We start from the raw sequence: 16,085 nt of genomic DNA on the forward strand, positions 1-16,085 counted from the left end.
GTGGCAGGACTGCTTTCACCAGGAACCCGGTTTTGTGGGTCAGAGGTTCCAGGGGACCTGTTTTGTGCGGACTTCCCTGTGTCCGTCCCTCCCTGCCTGCCTTCCCCCCAGGACTTCCTTCTGAACACCTTTGTCGTTTGAGCGAGGGCCAAAAGCCTGCCTGTGAAAGGGAAGGATCAGCCGGTCAGCCCCCTGTTGGTCGCTGCTGCCAGTGCAGCAGGCGTGCGTGTGTCCTCGGCCTCGTGTCCAGGTCCCTCAGGGACTTGAGGCATCTCTCCCCGGTGGTCTCGTGGTCAGGACCGGGCTTCGAATCCCGGTCGGGGGGGATGACTTTCTGCTGCAGATTAATTGGCACCTCTGAAAGAAAGTCTCCCCTCCTGAGCGTAAAGCTCCACCCTCACCACCACCGCCACCTTTTCCACCCCTTGACAAACAGACAGACAGACAGACAGTCAGTCCAGTTCGGGAGCGCAGCTTTCATTTGGAAGCAGACCCTGCTTGTTTCAAGTCAACGACGCCAAGTTATTTTGCACTTTGAATTATATCGCTCCGTGCGAGCGGCACTCAGCCTTGGAGAAGAAAAAAATACCACTGAGCTGAGAAAGTTCTTTTTAAAACGGTTTCCTTCCACAGCAGCTCTGAGTGTAAGAGAGAGAGAGAGAGAGAGAGAGAGATATCAGCTTTATTCTCAGTAATAATACACACACACACACACACACACACACACACACACACACACACACACACACACAGAGACACTGGGAAAGAGCTGTTTTTCCTTTTGAATATCTCCCCACAGGGAGCTGCACCGTTCCCAGAGACACTGCAATACTGGGTCGATGCGTGGAGTGGACGGAGCAAGCCCCTAGTCCATCTCCCTGTTCCAAAAATCAATTTAATATATGGTCCCCAGATAGGGGACGTATCAGATATTAAACTGATAAGAACAGATTTTTTTTTTTTTTTTTTTTTTTTTTTTTTTTTTTTTCTGACACTCTGGGGTGCCTTATTGCCTTACAGATTCATTCCAGATTCCTTGCAGTGACATTACATCAAGCCAAAGCTCTACAAGCCAAAGCTCTACACTCTGCCCGAGGGGATTTCTCCCTGACTGCATCCCCCCGGCATACAATGGCAGGAAGGCTCCAAATGGTTGCCTTCCCCCACTTGACCACTTGATCTTAGCCAAAAGGCCGAGAAGCGATACCGCGCTCGATGCGAATTGATCTCGGGTCCTGTTTGCCCTCCCTCTTTGTTCTCTGGCTGCCGGTGTTGAAAGCAGTCTCGAAGCACTGCCGTTCTCTCCCACTCTGGCCACATTTTTTGCCACCGTTTCTAATTGCAACAGTGGATGAGTTTAAAGAAGTTGCCGTTTTTTCCTTTCTTGCCAGGATTGCTTGACAGATTGGTAAATTTGCCAGTAGGCCACCAATCAGATGGGAGAGGGTTGTGTCTCAACGGACCTCCGTCAGTCAGTCTCAGTCACTAACGAACTGCCGTGGAAGGAAACCTCTTTGAGTAAAACTAGTGACGTGACGTGTCTCACAATGAGCGAGCGAGTGAGATTGCAACGGCCAATTGAGAAAGAGGTGAGGTGCTGACAATCAGCAGCTCGTGTTGAAACATTCATTCCACGGCAGGCAAGACCAATCAAAAAAAATACTGCAGATGCTGGCTCGGCTCGGCTGGCTGGCTGGCTGGCTGGCTGGCTGGCTGGCTGGAAATGGGAAATAAAAACACAAGGCGTGTTAAAGGCTGGTTAAACTGTCGAAAGAAACAAGGCGTTAATGTTTCAGAAGCGCCTATTGAAAGACGTCTCTCAAGCTGCTCCCTGACTGGGCCCTGTCCATTGTCACGTTAATCCCAGGGCGGGGCGGGACTGCTTTGACCGGGAGACCTGTTTTCTGGGACGCAGGTGTGACATTCCAGGGAGGCACCTACTTTGTGCTGATTCGAAACGACCACGACAACGGCAACTTGCAGTTCTATATTACAACAACAACAACGCGCGTGTGGTAGTTGGGAGGGGCTGCGTTCGCGCTCTCCCCCCTGCATTGAAACTCAAAGTTCGATTTTCAATCCCATAGTCCACCAATCGGATGGGAGACGGTGTGTGTGTGTGTGTGTGTGTGTGTGTGTGTCAGTGTCAGTGTCAGTGTCAGTCTCTCTCTCTCTCTCTCTCTCTCTCACTCTTACTCAGAGCTGCTGTGGAAGGAAACCTTTTTAAAAAGAACTTGCATATTGAAAAAAAGATGTGTCTCAAGCTGCCGGGCCCTGTCCATTGTCACGTTAATGGCAGGACGGGGCAGGACTGCTTTGACCAGGAGACCTGTTTTCTGGGACGCAGGTGTGAGATTCCAGGGGACCTGCTTTGTGCTGATTTCCCTGCCTCCCTCCCTCCCCCCCAGGACTTCCTTCTGAACACCTTTGTCGTTTGAGCGAGGGCCAAAAGCCTGCCTGTGAAAGGGAAGGATCAGCCGGTCAGCCCCCTGCTGGTCGCTGCTGCCAGTGCAGCAGGCGTGCGTGTGTCCTCGGCCTCGTGTCCAGGTCCCTCAGGGACTTGAGGCAACTCTCCCCGGTGGTCTCGTGGTCAGGACCGGGCTTCGAATCCCGGTCGGGGGGGGATGACTTTCTGCTGCAGATTAATTGGCACCTCTGAAAGAAAGTCTCCCCTCCTGAGCGTAAAGCTCCACCCTTAACCACCACCGCCGCCTTTTCCACCCCTTGACAAACAGACAGACAGACAGACAGACAGTCAGTCCAGTTCGGGAGCGCAGCTTTCATTTGGAAGCAGACCCTGCTTGTTTAAAGTCAACGACGCCAAGTTATTTTGCACTTTGAATTATATCGCTACGTGCGAGCGGCACTCAGCCTTGGAGAAGAAAAAAATACCACTGAGCTGAGAAAGGTCTTTTTAAAACGGTTTCCTTCCACAGCAGCTCTGAGTGAGAGAGAGAGAGAGAGAGAGAGAGAGAGAGATATCAGCTTTATTCTCAGTAATAATACACACACACACACACACACACACACACAGAGACACTGGGAAAGAGCTGTTTTTCCTTTTGAATATCTCCCCACGGGGAGCTGCACCGTTCCCAGAGACACTGCAATACTGGGTCGATGCGTGGAGTGGACGGAGCAAGCCCCTATTCCATCTCCCTGTTCTAAAAATCAATTTAAAATAATAATAAATAATATGTGTGTGTGTGTGTGTGTGTGTGTGTGTGTCGGTGTCAGTATCAGTCAGTCAGTCAGTGTCTCTCTCTCTCTCTCTCTCTCTCTCCCTCACACTCAGAGCTGCTGTGGAAGGAAACTTTTTTAAAAAGAACTTGCTTATTGAAAGAAAGATGTGTCTCAAGCTGCCGGGCCCTGTCCATTGTCATGTCAATGGCAGGACTGCTTTCACCAGGAACCCGGTTTTCTGGGTCAGAGGTTCCAGGGGACCTGTTTTGTGCGGACTTCCCTGTGTCCGTCCCTCCCTGCCTGCCTTCCCCCCAGGACTTCCTTCTGAACACCTTTGTCGTTTGAGCGAGGGCCAAAAGCCTGCCTGTGAAAGGGAAGGATCAGCCGGTCAGCCCCCTGCTGGTCGCTGCTGCCAGTGCAGCAGGCGTGCGTGTGTATTCGGCCTCGTGTCCAGGTCCCTCAGGGACTTGAGGCAACTCTCCCCGGTGGTCTCGTGGTCAGGACCGGGCTTCGAATCCCGGTTGGGGGGGGATGACTTTCTGCTGCAGATTAATTGGCACCTCTGAAAGAAAGTCTCCCCTCCTGTGCGTAATGCTCCACCCTCACCACCACCACCGCCTTTTCCACCCCTTGACAAACAGACAGACAGACAGACAGACAGTCAGTCCAGTTCGGGAGCGCAGCTTTCATTTGGAAGCAGACCCTGCTTGTTTAAAGTCAACGACGCCAAGTTATTTTGCACTTTGAATTATATCGCTACGTGCGAGCGGCACTCAGCCTTGGAGAAGAAAAAAATACCACTGAGCTGAGAAAGTTCTTTTTAAAAAGGTTTCCTTCCACAGCAGCTCTGAGTGAGAGAGAGAGAGGGAGAGAGAGAGAGAGAGAGATATCAGCTTTATTCTCAGTAATAATACACACACACACACACACACACACACACAGAGACACTGGGAAAGAGCTGATTTTCCTTTTGAATATCTCCCCACGGGGAGCTGCACCGTTCCCAGAGACACTGCAATACTGGGTCGATGCGTGGAGTGGACGGAGCAAGCCCCTATTCCATCTCCCTGTTCTAAAAATCAATTAAAAATAATAATAAATAATATGTGTGTGTGTGTGTGTGTGTGTGTGTGTGTGTGTGTGTCGGTGTCAGTATCAGTCAGTGAGTCAGTGTCTCTCTCTCTCTCTCTCTCTCTCTCTCACTCAGAGCTGCTGTGGAAGGAAACTTTTTTAAAAAGAACTTGCATATTGAAAGAAAGATGTGTCTCAAGCTGCCGGGCCCTGTCCATTGTCATGTCAATGGCAGGACTGCTTTCACCAGGAACCCGGTTTTCTGGGTCAGAGGTTCCAGGGGACCTGTTTTGTGCGGACTTCCCTGTGTCCGTCCCTCCATGCCTTCCCCCCAGGACTTCCTTCTGAACACCTTTGTCGTTTGAGCGAGGGCCAAAAGCCTGCCTGTGAAAGGGAAGGATCAGCCGGTCGGAACCCTGCTGGTCGCTGCTGCCAGTGCAGCAGGCGTGCGTGTGTCCTCGGCCTCGTGTCCAGGTCCCTCAGGGACTTGAGGCAACTCTCCCCGGTGGTCTCGTGGTCAGGACCGGGCTTCGAATCCCGGTCGGGGGGGGATGACTTTCTGCTGCAGATTAATTGGCACCTCTGAAAGAAAGTCTCCCCTCCTGAGCGTAAAGCTCCACCCTTAACCACCACCGCCGCCTTTTCCACCCCTTGACAAACAGACAGACAGACAGACAGACAGTCAGTCCAGTTCGGGAGCGCAGCTTTCATTTGGAAGCAGACCCTGCTTGTTTAAAGTCAACGACGCCAAGTTATTTTGCACTTTGAATTATATCGCTACGTGCGAGCGGCACTCAGCCTTGGAGAAGAAAAAAATACCACTGAGCTGAGAAAGGTCTTTTTAAAACGGTTTCCTTCCACAGCAGCTCTGAGTGAGAGAGAGAGAGGGAGAGAGAGAGAGAGAGAGATATCAGCTTTATTCTCAGTAATAATACACACACACACACACACACACACACACAGAGACACTGGGAAAGAGCTGATTTTCCTTTTGAATATCTCCCCACGGGGAGCTGCACCGTTCCCAGAGACACTGCAATACTGGGTCGATGCGTGGAGTGGACGGAGCAAGCCCCTATTCCATCTCCCTGTTCTAAAAATCAATTAAAAATAATAATAAATAATATGTGTGTGTGTGTGTGTGTGTGTGTGTGTGTGTGTGTGTGTGTCGGTGTCAGTATCAGTCAGTGAGTCAGTGTCTCTCTCTCTCTCTCTCTCTCTCTCTCACTCAGAGCTGCTGTGGAAGGAAACTTTTTTAAAAAGAACTTGCATATTGAAAGAAAGATGTGTCTCAAGCTGCCGGGCCCTGTCCATTGTCATGTCAATGGCAGGACTGCTTTCACCAGGAACCCGGTTTTCTGGGTCAGAGGTTCCAGGGGACCTGTTTTGTGCGGACTTCCCTGTGTCCGTCCCTCCCTGCCTGCCTTCCCCCCAGGACTTCCTTCTGAACACCTTTGTCGTTTCAGCGAGGGCCAAAAGCCTGCCTGTGAAAGGGAAGGATCAGCCGGTCAGCCCCCTGTTGGTCGCTGCTGCCAGTGCAGCAGGCGTGCGTGTGTATTCGGCCTCGTGTCCAGGTCCCTCAGGGACTTGAGGCAACTCTCCCCGGTGGTCTTGTGGTCAGGACCGGGCTTCGAATCCCGGTCGGGGGGGATGACTTTCTGCTACAGATTAATTGGCACCTCTGAAAGAAAGTCTCCCCTCCTGAGCGTAAAGCTCCACCCTCACCACCACCGCCGCCTTTTCCTCCCCTTGACAAGCAGACAGACAGACAGACAGACAGTCCAGTTCGGGAGCGCAGCTTTCATTTGGAAGCAGACCCTGCTTGTTTAAAGTCAACGACGCCAAGTTATTTTGCACTTTGAATTATATCGCTACGTGCGAGCGGCACTCAGCCTTGGAGAAGAAAAAAATACCACTGAGCTGAGAAAGTTCTTTTTAAAACGGTTTCCTTCCACAGCAGCTCTGAGTGAGAGAGAGAGAGAGAGAGAGAGATATCAGCTTTATTCTCAGTCATAATACACACACACACACACACACACACACACACACAGAGACACTGGGAAAGAGCTGTTTTTCCTTTTGAATATCTCCCCACGGGGAGCTGCACCGTTCCCAGAAACACTGCAATACTGGGTCGATGCGTGGAGTGGACGGAGCAAGCCCCTATTCCATCTCCCTGTTCGAAAAATCAATTTAAAATAATAATAAATAATATGTGTGTGTGTGTGTGTGTGTGTGTGTGTGTGTGTCGGTGTCAGTATCAGTCAGTGAGTCAGTGTCTCTCTCTCTCTCTCTCTCTCTCTCTCTCACTCATAGCTGCTGTGGAAGGAAACTTTTTAAAAAAGAACTTGCTTATTGAAAGAAAGATGTGTCTCAAGCTGCCGGGCCCTGTCCATTGTCATGTCAATGGCAGGACTGCTTTCACCAGGAACCCGTTTTTCTGGGTCAGAGGTTCCAGGGGACCTGTTTTGTGCGGACTTCCCTGTGTCCGTCCCTCCCTGCCTGCCTTCCCCCCAGGACTTCCTTCTGAACACCTTTGTCGTTTAAAATAATAATAAATAATATGTGTGTGTGTGTGTGTGTGTGTGTGTGTGTGTGTGTGTGTGTCGGTGTCAGTCAGTGAGTCAGTGTCTCTCTCTCTCCTCTCTCTCTCTCACACTCAGAGCTGCTGTGGAAGGAAACTTTTTTAAAAAGAACTTGCTTATTGAAAGAAAGATGTGTCTCAAGCTGCCGGGCCCTGTCCATTGTCCTGTCAGTGGCAGGACTGCTTTCACCAGGAACCCGGTTTTCTGGGTCAGAGGTTCCAGGGGACCTGTTTTGTGCGGACTTCCCTGTGTCCGTCCCTCCCTGCCTGCCTTCCCCCCAGGACTTCCTTCTGAACACCTTTGTCGTTTGAGCGAGGGCCAAAAGCCTGCCTGTGAAAGGGAAGGATCAGCCGGTCAGCCCCCTGTTGGTCGCTGCTGCCAGTGCAGCAGGCGTGCGTGTGTCCTCGGCCTCGTGTCCAGGTCCCTCAGGGACTTGAGGCAACTCTCCCCGGTGGTCTCGTGGTCAGGACCGGGCTTCGAATCCCGGTCGGGGGGGATGACTTTCTGCTGCAGATGAATTGGCACCTCTGAAAGAAAGTCTCCCCTCCTGAGCGTAAAGCTCCACCCTCACCACCACCGCCGCCTTTTCCACCCCTTGACAAACGGACAGACAGACAGACAGACAGTCAGTCAGTCCAGTTCGGGAGCGCAGCTTTCATTTGGAAGCAGACCCTGCTTGTTTCAAGTCAACGACGCCAAGTTATTTTGCACTTTGAATTATATCGCTACGTGCGAGCGGCACTCAGCCTTGGAGAAGAAAAAAATACCACTGAGCTGAGAAAGTTCTTTTTAAAAAGGTTTCCTTCCACAGCAGCTCTGAGTGAGAGAGAGAGAGAGATATCAGCTTTATTCTCAGTAATAATACACACACACACACACACACACACACAGAGACACTGGGAAAGAGCTGATTTTCCTTTTGAATATCTCCCCACGGGGAGCTGCACCGTTCCCAGAAACACTGCAATACTGGGTCGATGCGTGGAGTGGACGGAGCAAGCCCCTATTCCATCTCCCTGTTCTAAAAATCAATTAAAAATAATAATAAATAATATGTGTGTGTGTGTGTGTGTGTGTGTGTGTGTCGGTGTCAGTATCAGTCAGTCAGTCAGTGTCTCTCTCTCTCTCTCTCTCTCTCTCACTCAGAGCTGCTGTGGAAGGAAACTTTTTTAAAAAGAACTTGCATATTGAAAGAAAGATGTGTCTCAAGCTGCCGGGCCCTGTCCATTGTCATGTCAATGGCAGGACTGCTTTCACCAGGAACCCGGTTTTGTGGGTCAGAGGTTCCAAAGGACCTGTTTTGTGCGGACTTCCCTGTGTCCGTCCCTCCCTGCCTGCCTTCCCCCCAGGACTTCCTTCTGAACAGCTTTGTCGTTTAAAATAATAATAAATAATGTGTGTGTGTGTGTGTCGGTGTCAGTATCAGTCAGTGAGTCAGTGTCTCTCTCTCTCTCTCTCTCTCTCTCTCTCTCTCACTCAGAGCTGCTGTGGAAGGAAACTTTTTTAAAAAGAACTTGCTTATTGAAAGAAAGATGTGTCTCAAGCTGCCGGGCCCTGTCCATTGTCCTGTCAATGGCAGGACTGCTTTCACCAGGAACCCGGTTTTGTGGGTCAGAGGTTCCAGGGGACCTGTTTTGTGCGGACTTCCCTGTGTCCGTCCCTCCCTGCCTGCCTTCCCCCCAGGACTTCCTTCTGAACACCTTTGTCGTTTGAGCGAGGGCCAAAAACCTGCCTGTGAAAGGGAAGGATCAGCCGGTCAGCCCCCTGTTGGTCGCTGCTGCCAGTGCAGCAGGCGTGCGTGTGTCCTCGGCCTCGTGTCCAGGTCCCTCAGGGACTTGAGGCAACTCTCCCCGGTGGTCTCGTGGTCAGGACCGGGCTTCGAATCCCGGTCGGGGGGGATGACTTTCTGCTACAGATTAATTGGCACCTCTGAAAGAAAGTCTCCCCTCCTGAGCGTAATGCTCCACCCTCACCACCACCACCGCCTTTTCCACCCCTTGACAAACAGACAGTCAGACAGACAGACAGTCCAGTTCGGGAGCGCAGCTTTCATTTGGAAGCAGACCCTGCTTGTTTAAAGTCAACGACGCCAAGTTATTTTGCACTTTGAATTATATCGCTACGTGCGAGCGGCACTCAGCCTTGGAGAAGAAAAAAATACCACTGAGCTGAGAAAGTTCTTTTTAAAACGGTTTCCTTCCACAGCAGCTCTGAGTGAGAGAGAGAGAGAGAGAGAGAGAGATATCAGCTTTATTCTCAGTAATAACACACACACACACACACACAGAGACACTGGGAAACAGCTGTTTTTCCTTTTGAATATCTCCCCACGGGGAGCTGCACCGTTCCCAGAAACACTGCAATACTGGGTCGATGCGTGGAGTGGACGGAGCAAGCCCCTAGTCCATCTCCCTGTTCTAAAAATCAATTAAAAATAATAATAAATAATATGTGTGTGTGTGTGTGTGTGTGTGTGTCGGTGTCAGTATCAGTCAGTGAGTGAGTGTCTCTCTCTCTCTCTCTCTCTTACTCAGAGCTGCTGTGGAAGGAAACTTTTTTAAAAAGAACTTGCATATTGAAAGAAAGATGTGTCTCAAGCTGCCGGGCCCTGTCCATTGTCATGTCAATGGCAGGACTGCTTTCACCAGGAACCCGTTTTTCTGGGTCAGAGGTTCCAGGGGACCTGTTTTGTGCGGACTTCCCTGTGTCCGTCCCTCCCTGCCTGCCTTCCCCCCAGGACTTCCTTCTGAACAGCTTTGTCGTTTAAAATAATAATAAATAATGTGTGTGTGTGTGTGTGTGTGTGTCGGTGTCAGTATCAGTCAGTGAGTCAGTCTCTCTCTCTCTCTCTCTCTCACTCAGAGCTGCTGTGGAAGGAAACTTTTTTAAAAAGGACTTGCATATTGAAAGAAAGATGTGTCTCAAGCTGCCGGGCCCTGTCCATTGTCATGTCAGTGGCAGGACTGCTTTCACCAGGAACCCTTCCCTGCCATTGCAGTGTTGATTTGGTCCTTATGCAAATTTAGGGGCGGAGCCAGCACACAAACGACCAATCACAGCAAAGTCCGCACTTTGCGAGCGCACGAGGTCGCGGCCAGCGTTCCAGTCCGCTCAGATCCAAATAAGCCCGAAAAGGAACACGCTCGATCTTAGCCAAAAGGCCGAGAAGCGATACCGCGCTCGATGCGAATTGATCTCGGGTCCTGTTTGCCCTCCCTCTTTGTTCTCTGGCTGCCGGTGTTGAAAGCAGTCTCGAAGCACTGCCGTTCTCTCCCACTCTGGCCACATTTTTTGCCACCGTTTCTAATTGCAACAGTGGATGAGTTTAAAGAAGTTGCCGTTTTTTCCTTTCTTGCCAGGATTGCTTGACAGATTGGTAAATTTGCCAGTAGGCCACCAATCAGATGGGGGAGGGTTGTGTCTCAACGGACCTCCGTCAGTCAGTCTCAGTCACTAACTCACTGCCGTGGAAGGAAACCTCTTTGAGTAAAACTAGTGACGTGACGTGTCTCACAGCGAGTGAGTGAGATTGCAACGGCCAATTGAGAAAGAGGTGAGGTGCTGACAATCAGCAGCTCGTGTTGAAACATTCATTCCACGGCAGGCAAGACCAATCAAAAAAAATACTGCAGATGCTGGCTCGGCTCGGCTGGCTGGCTGGCTGGCTGGCTGGCTGGCTGGAAATGGGAAATAAAAACACAAGGCGTGTTAAAGGCTGGTTAAACTGTCGAAAGAAACAAGGCGTTAATGTTTCAGAAGCGCCTATTGAAAGGTGTCTCTCAAGCTGCTCCCTGACTGGGCCCTGTCCGTTGTCATGTTAATCGCTGGTTAAACTGTCGGAAGAAACAAGGCGTTAATGTTTCAGAAGCGCCTATTGAAAGGTGTCTCTCAAGCTGCTCCCTGACTGGGCCCTGTCCGTTGTCATGTTAATCGCTGGTTAAACTGTCGGAAGAAACAAGGCGTTAATGTTTCAGAAGCGCCTATTGAAAGGTGTCTCTCAAGCTGCTCCCTGACTGGGCCCTGTCCGTTGTCATGTTAATCCCAGGGCGGGGCGGGACTGCTTTGACCGGGAGACCTGTTTTCTGGGACGCAGGTGTGACATTCCAGGGAGGCACCTACTTTGTGCTGATTCGAAACGACCACGACAACGGCAACTTGCAGTTCTATATTACAACAACAACAACGCGCGTGTGGTAGTTGGGAGGGGCTGCGTTCGCGCTCTCCCCCCTGCATTGAAACTCAAAGTTCGATTTTCAATCCCATAGTCCACCAATCGGATGGGAGACGGTGTGTGTGTGTGTGTGTGTGTGTGTGTGTGTCAGTGTCAGTGTCAGTGTCAGTGTCAGTCTCTCTCTCTCTCTCTCTCTCTCTCACTCTTACTCAGAGCTGCTGTGGAAGGAAACCTTTTTAAAAAGAACTTGCATATTGAAAAAAAGATGTGTCTCAAGCTGCCGGGCCCTGTCCATTGTCACGTTAATGGCAGGACGGGGCAGGACTGCTTTGACCAGGAGACCTGTTTTCTGGGACGCAGGTGTGAGATTCCAGGGGACCTGCTTTGTGCTGATTTCCCTGCCTCCCTCCCTCCCCCCCAGGACTTCCTTCTGAACACCTTTGTCGTTTGAGCGAGGGCCAAAAGCCTGCCTGTGAAAGGGAAGGATCAGCCGGTCAGCCCCCTGCTGGTCGCTGCTGCCAGTGCAGCAGGCGTGCGTGTGTCCTCGGCCTCGTGTCCAGGTCCCTCAGGGACTTGAGGCAGCTCTCCCCGGTGGTCTCGTGGTCAGGACCGGGCTTCGAATCCCGGTCGGGGGGGGATGACTTTCTGCTGCAGATTAATTGGCATGAAGGAAAGTCTCCCCTCCTGAGCGGAATGCTCCACCCTCACCACCACCGCCACCGCCTTTTCCTCCCCTTGACAAACAGACAGACAGACAGACAGACAGTCAGTCCAGTTCGGGAGCGCAGCTTTCATTAAGCAATGGCGTTTGTGACAACTCATCGTCTGACAGGTTGATGATTTCCCCACACGCCTCCTGCCGAATAAAAGGCTCACCCTCCCGGACACTACCCCCAGAATCACCCACCCCGCCCCCCCGGGGTGAATATTAAGCCCGAGAACACCGACTGTAACCAACCGCAGTGAAAAGTTGAAGTGGCAACTCATTAACCAGATTTATTTTGGGCAACTCATTAACCAGATTTTTTGTTCATTTGGTTTATGAGTTGCCAAGTGTAAATCTGGTTAATGAGTTGCCACTTCAACTTTTCACTGCAGTTGGTTACAGTCGGTGTTCTCGGGCTTAATATTCACCCCGGGGGGGGGGGGGGGGGGTGTATAGCGGGCGATGGCCGGTGTGGAGTGCGTTTTTTGGGGGTTGATTTTCACTTTGCCTCGCTGGTGGAATTTGTGGGAGGCAGGCAAGGGGATTGGTGTGGGCTGGTGGGCGGCAAGGGAGATGCTTGCTTCGGGGTGTTATCCTCACTTTGGTCCGCTGGTGAGAGTAGGCAGCGGCAGGCAGGCCGGCAGGCAAGTGTGATGTAGTGTGGGGTGCAGTGCAGTGCAGTGCAGTGCGGTGCTGCCCTGTCGTTTATGAAAGGTTGTAATGACACTGCTTTGCAGCTGACCATGTCCACTGATTTGTGACGCCCGTATGGAGGCTGATATCTCAGGAGGGCCGAGGCCGATTTCCTCCGGGGACGGCTCGTCGCGTGCGGCAGGACGAGGCGCAGCGGACGGTACCGAGCGCTCGGAGGTGCGGCGCTGCCCGCCGGAGGTACAGCGAAAGGCTGCAAACCGCTTTCCGCCTGCTAACTCGGCGGCCGTCAGACCGACCGACTCCGCTTTACCACCGGAGCTAGAGTCGGGCAAGGGGCACCGAAAGGTACCGGAAGGATCGCGTTCGCACGACGGGAAGTCGACTAGCGGGCCGCCGAAAGCGAGCCGGGGGCCCCCGGTTTTTCTGTCCCACCTGGAGACTGATATCTCAGGAAGGCCGAGGCCGATTTCCTCCGGGGACGGCTCGTCGCGTGCGGCAGGACGAGGCGCAGCGGACGGTACCGAGCGCTCGGAGGTGCGGCGCTGCCCGCCGGAGGTACAGCGAAAGTCTGCGAACCGCTTTCCGCCTCCTCTCACCGCACGGCTCTCCTTTTCACCCACTGGCGGATTTTCACCCTCCGACTGCTCGCTACCGTCCGCTGCGCCTGGTCCGGGCCCTGTCCATTGTCATGTTAATGGCAGGGCGGGGCAGGACTGCTTTCACCAGGAACCCGGTTTTCTGGGTCAGAGGTTCCAGGGGACCTGTTTTGTGCGGACTTCCCTGTGTCCGTCCCTCCATGCCTTCCCCCCAGGACTTCCTTCTGAACACCTTTGTCGTTTGAGCGAGGGCCAAAAGCCTGCCTGTGAAAGGGAAGGATCAGCCGGTCGGAACCCTGCTGGTCGCTGCTGCCAGTGCAGCAGGCGTGCGTGTGTCCTCGGCCTCGTGTCCAGGTCCCTCAGGGACTTGAGGCAACTCTCCCCGGTGGTCTCGTGGTCAGGACCGGGCTTCGAATCCCGGTCGGGGGGGGATGACTTTCTGCTGCAGATTAATTGGCACCTCTGAAAGAAAGTCTCCCCTCCTGAGCGTAAAGCTCCACCCTTAACCACCACCGCCGCCTTTTCCACCCCTTGACAAACAGACAGACAGACAGACAGACAGTCAGTCCAGTTCGGGAGCGCAGCTTTCATTTGGAAGCAGACCCTGCTTGTTTAAAGTCAACGACGCCAAGTTATTTTGCACTTTGAATTATATCGCTACGTGCGAGCGGCACTCAGCCTTGGAGAAGAAAAAAATACCACTGAGCTGAGAAAGGTCTTTTTAAAACGGTTTCCTTCCACAGCAGCTCTGAGTGAGAGAGAGAGAGGGAGAGAGAGAGAGAGAGAGATATCAGCTTTATTCTCAGTAATAATACACACACACACACACACACACACACACAGAGACACTGGGAAAGAGCTGATTTTCCTTTTGAATATCTCCCCACGGGGAGCTGCACCGTTCCCAGAGACACTGCAATACTGGGTCGATGCGTGGAGTGGACGGAGCAAGCCCCTATTCCATCTCCCTGTTCTAAAAATCAATTAAAAATAATAATAAATAATATGTGTGTGTGTGTGTGTGTGTGTGTGTGTGTGTGTGTGTGTGTCGGTGTCAGTATCAGTCAGTGAGTCAGTGTCTCTCTCTCTCTCTCTCTCTCTCTCTCACTCAGAGCTGCTGTGGAAGGAAACTTTTTTAAAAAGAACTTGCATATTGAAAGAAAGATGTGTCTCAAGCTGCCGGGCCCTGTCCATTGTCATGTCAATGGCAGGACTGCTTTCACCAGGAACCCGGTTTTCTGGGTCAGAGGTTCCAGGGGACCTGTTTTGTGCGGACTTCCCTGTGTCCGTCCCTCCCTGCCTGCCTTCCCCCCAGGACTTCCTTCTGAACACCTTTGTCGTTTCAGCGAGGGCCAAAAGCCTGCCTGTGAAAGGGAAGGATCAGCCGGTCAGCCCCCTGTTGGTCGCTGCTGCCAGTGCAGCAGGCGTGCGTGTGTATTCGGCCTCGTGTCCAGGTCCCTCAGGGACTTGAGGCAACTCTCCCCGGTGGTCTTGTGGTCAGGACCGGGCTTCGAATCCCGGTCGGGGGGGATGACTTTCTGCTACAGATTAATTGGCACCTCTGAAAGAAAGTCTCCCCTCCTGAGCGTAAAGCTCCACCCTCACCACCACCGCCGCCTTTTCCTCCCCTTGACAAGCAGACAGACAGACAGACAGACAGTCCAGTTCGGGAGCGCAGCTTTCATTTGGAAGCAGACCCTGCTTGTTTAAAGTCAACGACGCCAAGTTATTTTGCACTTTGAATTATATCGCTACGTGCGAGCGGCACTCAGCCTTGGAGAAGAAAAAAATACCACTGAGCTGAGAAAGTTCTTTTTAAAACGGTTTCCTTCCACAGCAGCTCTGAGTGAGAGAGAGAGAGAGAGAGAGAGATATCAGCTTTATTCTCAGTCATAATACACACACACACACACACACACACACACACACAGAGACACTGGGAAAGAGCTGTTTTTCCTTTTGAATATCTCCCCACGGGGAGCTGCACCGTTCCCAGAAACACTGCAATACTGGGTCGATGCGTGGAGTGGACGGAGCAAGCCCCTATTCCATCTCCCTGTTCGAAAAATCAATTTAAAATAATAATAAATAATATGTGTGTGTGTGTGTGTGTGTGTGTGTGTGTGTGTCGGTGTCAGTATCAGTCAGTGAGTCAGTGTCTCTCTCTCTCTCTCTCTCTCTCTCTCTCACTCATAGCTGCTGTGGAAGGAAACTTTTTAAAAAAGAACTTGCTTATTGAAAGAAAGATGTGTCTCAAGCTGCCGGGCCCTGTCCATTGTCATGTCAATGGCAGGACTGCTTTCACCAGGAACCCGTTTTTCTGGGTCAGAGGTTCCAGGGGACCTGTTTTGTGCGGACTTCCCTGTGTCCGTCCCTCCCTGCCTGCCTTCCCCCCAGGACTTCCTTCTGAACACCTTTGTCGTTTAAAATAATAATAAATAATATGTGTGTGTGTGTGTGTGTGTGTGTGTGTGTGTGTGTGTCGGTGTCAGTCAGTGAGTCAGTGTCTCTCTCTCTCCTCTCTCTCTCTCACACTCAGAGCTGCTGTGGAAGGAAACTTTTTTAAAAAGAACTTGCTTATTGAAAGAAAGATGTGTCTCAAGCTGCCGGGCCCTGTCCATTGTCCTGTCAGTGGCAGGACTGCTTTCACCAGGAACCCGGTTTTCTGGGTCAGAGGTTCCAGGGGACCTGTTTTGTGCGGACTTCCCTGTGTCCGTCCCTCCCTGCCTGCCTTCCCCCCAGGACTTCCTTCTGAACACCTTTGTCGTTTGAGCGAGGGCCAAAAGCCTGCCTGTGAAAGGGAAGGATCAGCCGGTCAGCCCCCTGTTGGTCGCTGCTGCCAGTGCAGCAGGCGTGCGTGTGTCCTCGGCCTCGTGTCCAGGTCCCTCAGGGACTTGAGGCAACTCTCCCCGGTGGTCTCGTGGTCAGGACCGGGCTTCGAATCCCGGTCGGGGGGGATGACTTTCTGCTGCAGATGAATTGGCACCTCTGAAAGAAAGTCTCCCCTCCTGAGCGTAAAGCTCCACCCTCACCACCACCGCCGCCTTTTCCACCCCTTGACAAACGGACAGACAGACAGACAGACAGTCAGTCAGTCCAGTTCGGGAGCGCAGCTTTCA

General features: G+C 52.0%; 9 pseudogenes; all 9 read right to left on the bottom strand.

Moving 5' to 3' along the window:
• Positions 1-798: 798 nt before the first annotated feature.
• On the bottom strand, positions 799-1,022 carry LOC137328583 (U2 spliceosomal RNA; annotated as a pseudogene).
• A 2,057-nt stretch (positions 1,023-3,079) lies between these two features.
• Positions 3,080-3,196, bottom strand: LOC137328987 (U2 spliceosomal RNA; annotated as a pseudogene).
• A 974-nt stretch (positions 3,197-4,170) lies between these two features.
• Positions 4,171-4,287, bottom strand: LOC137329343 (U2 spliceosomal RNA; annotated as a pseudogene).
• A 975-nt stretch (positions 4,288-5,262) lies between these two features.
• LOC137329344 (U2 spliceosomal RNA) lies at positions 5,263-5,379 on the bottom strand (annotated as a pseudogene).
• Positions 5,380-6,350: 971 nt separating this feature from the next.
• LOC137329068 (U2 spliceosomal RNA) lies at positions 6,351-6,467 on the bottom strand (annotated as a pseudogene).
• A 1,308-nt stretch (positions 6,468-7,775) lies between these two features.
• Positions 7,776-7,892, bottom strand: LOC137329459 (U2 spliceosomal RNA; annotated as a pseudogene).
• A 1,279-nt stretch (positions 7,893-9,171) lies between these two features.
• Positions 9,172-9,288, bottom strand: LOC137329757 (U2 spliceosomal RNA; annotated as a pseudogene).
• A 4,566-nt stretch (positions 9,289-13,854) lies between these two features.
• On the bottom strand, positions 13,855-13,971 carry LOC137329345 (U2 spliceosomal RNA; annotated as a pseudogene).
• A 971-nt stretch (positions 13,972-14,942) lies between these two features.
• Positions 14,943-15,059, bottom strand: LOC137329070 (U2 spliceosomal RNA; annotated as a pseudogene).
• Positions 15,060-16,085: the final 1,026 nt, after the last annotated feature.

This window comes from Heptranchias perlo, chromosome 12, assembly GCF_035084215.1.
Source record: "Heptranchias perlo isolate sHepPer1 chromosome 12, sHepPer1.hap1, whole genome shotgun sequence".
In the NCBI taxonomy this organism is placed as follows: domain Eukaryota; kingdom Metazoa; phylum Chordata; class Chondrichthyes; order Hexanchiformes; family Hexanchidae; genus Heptranchias; species Heptranchias perlo.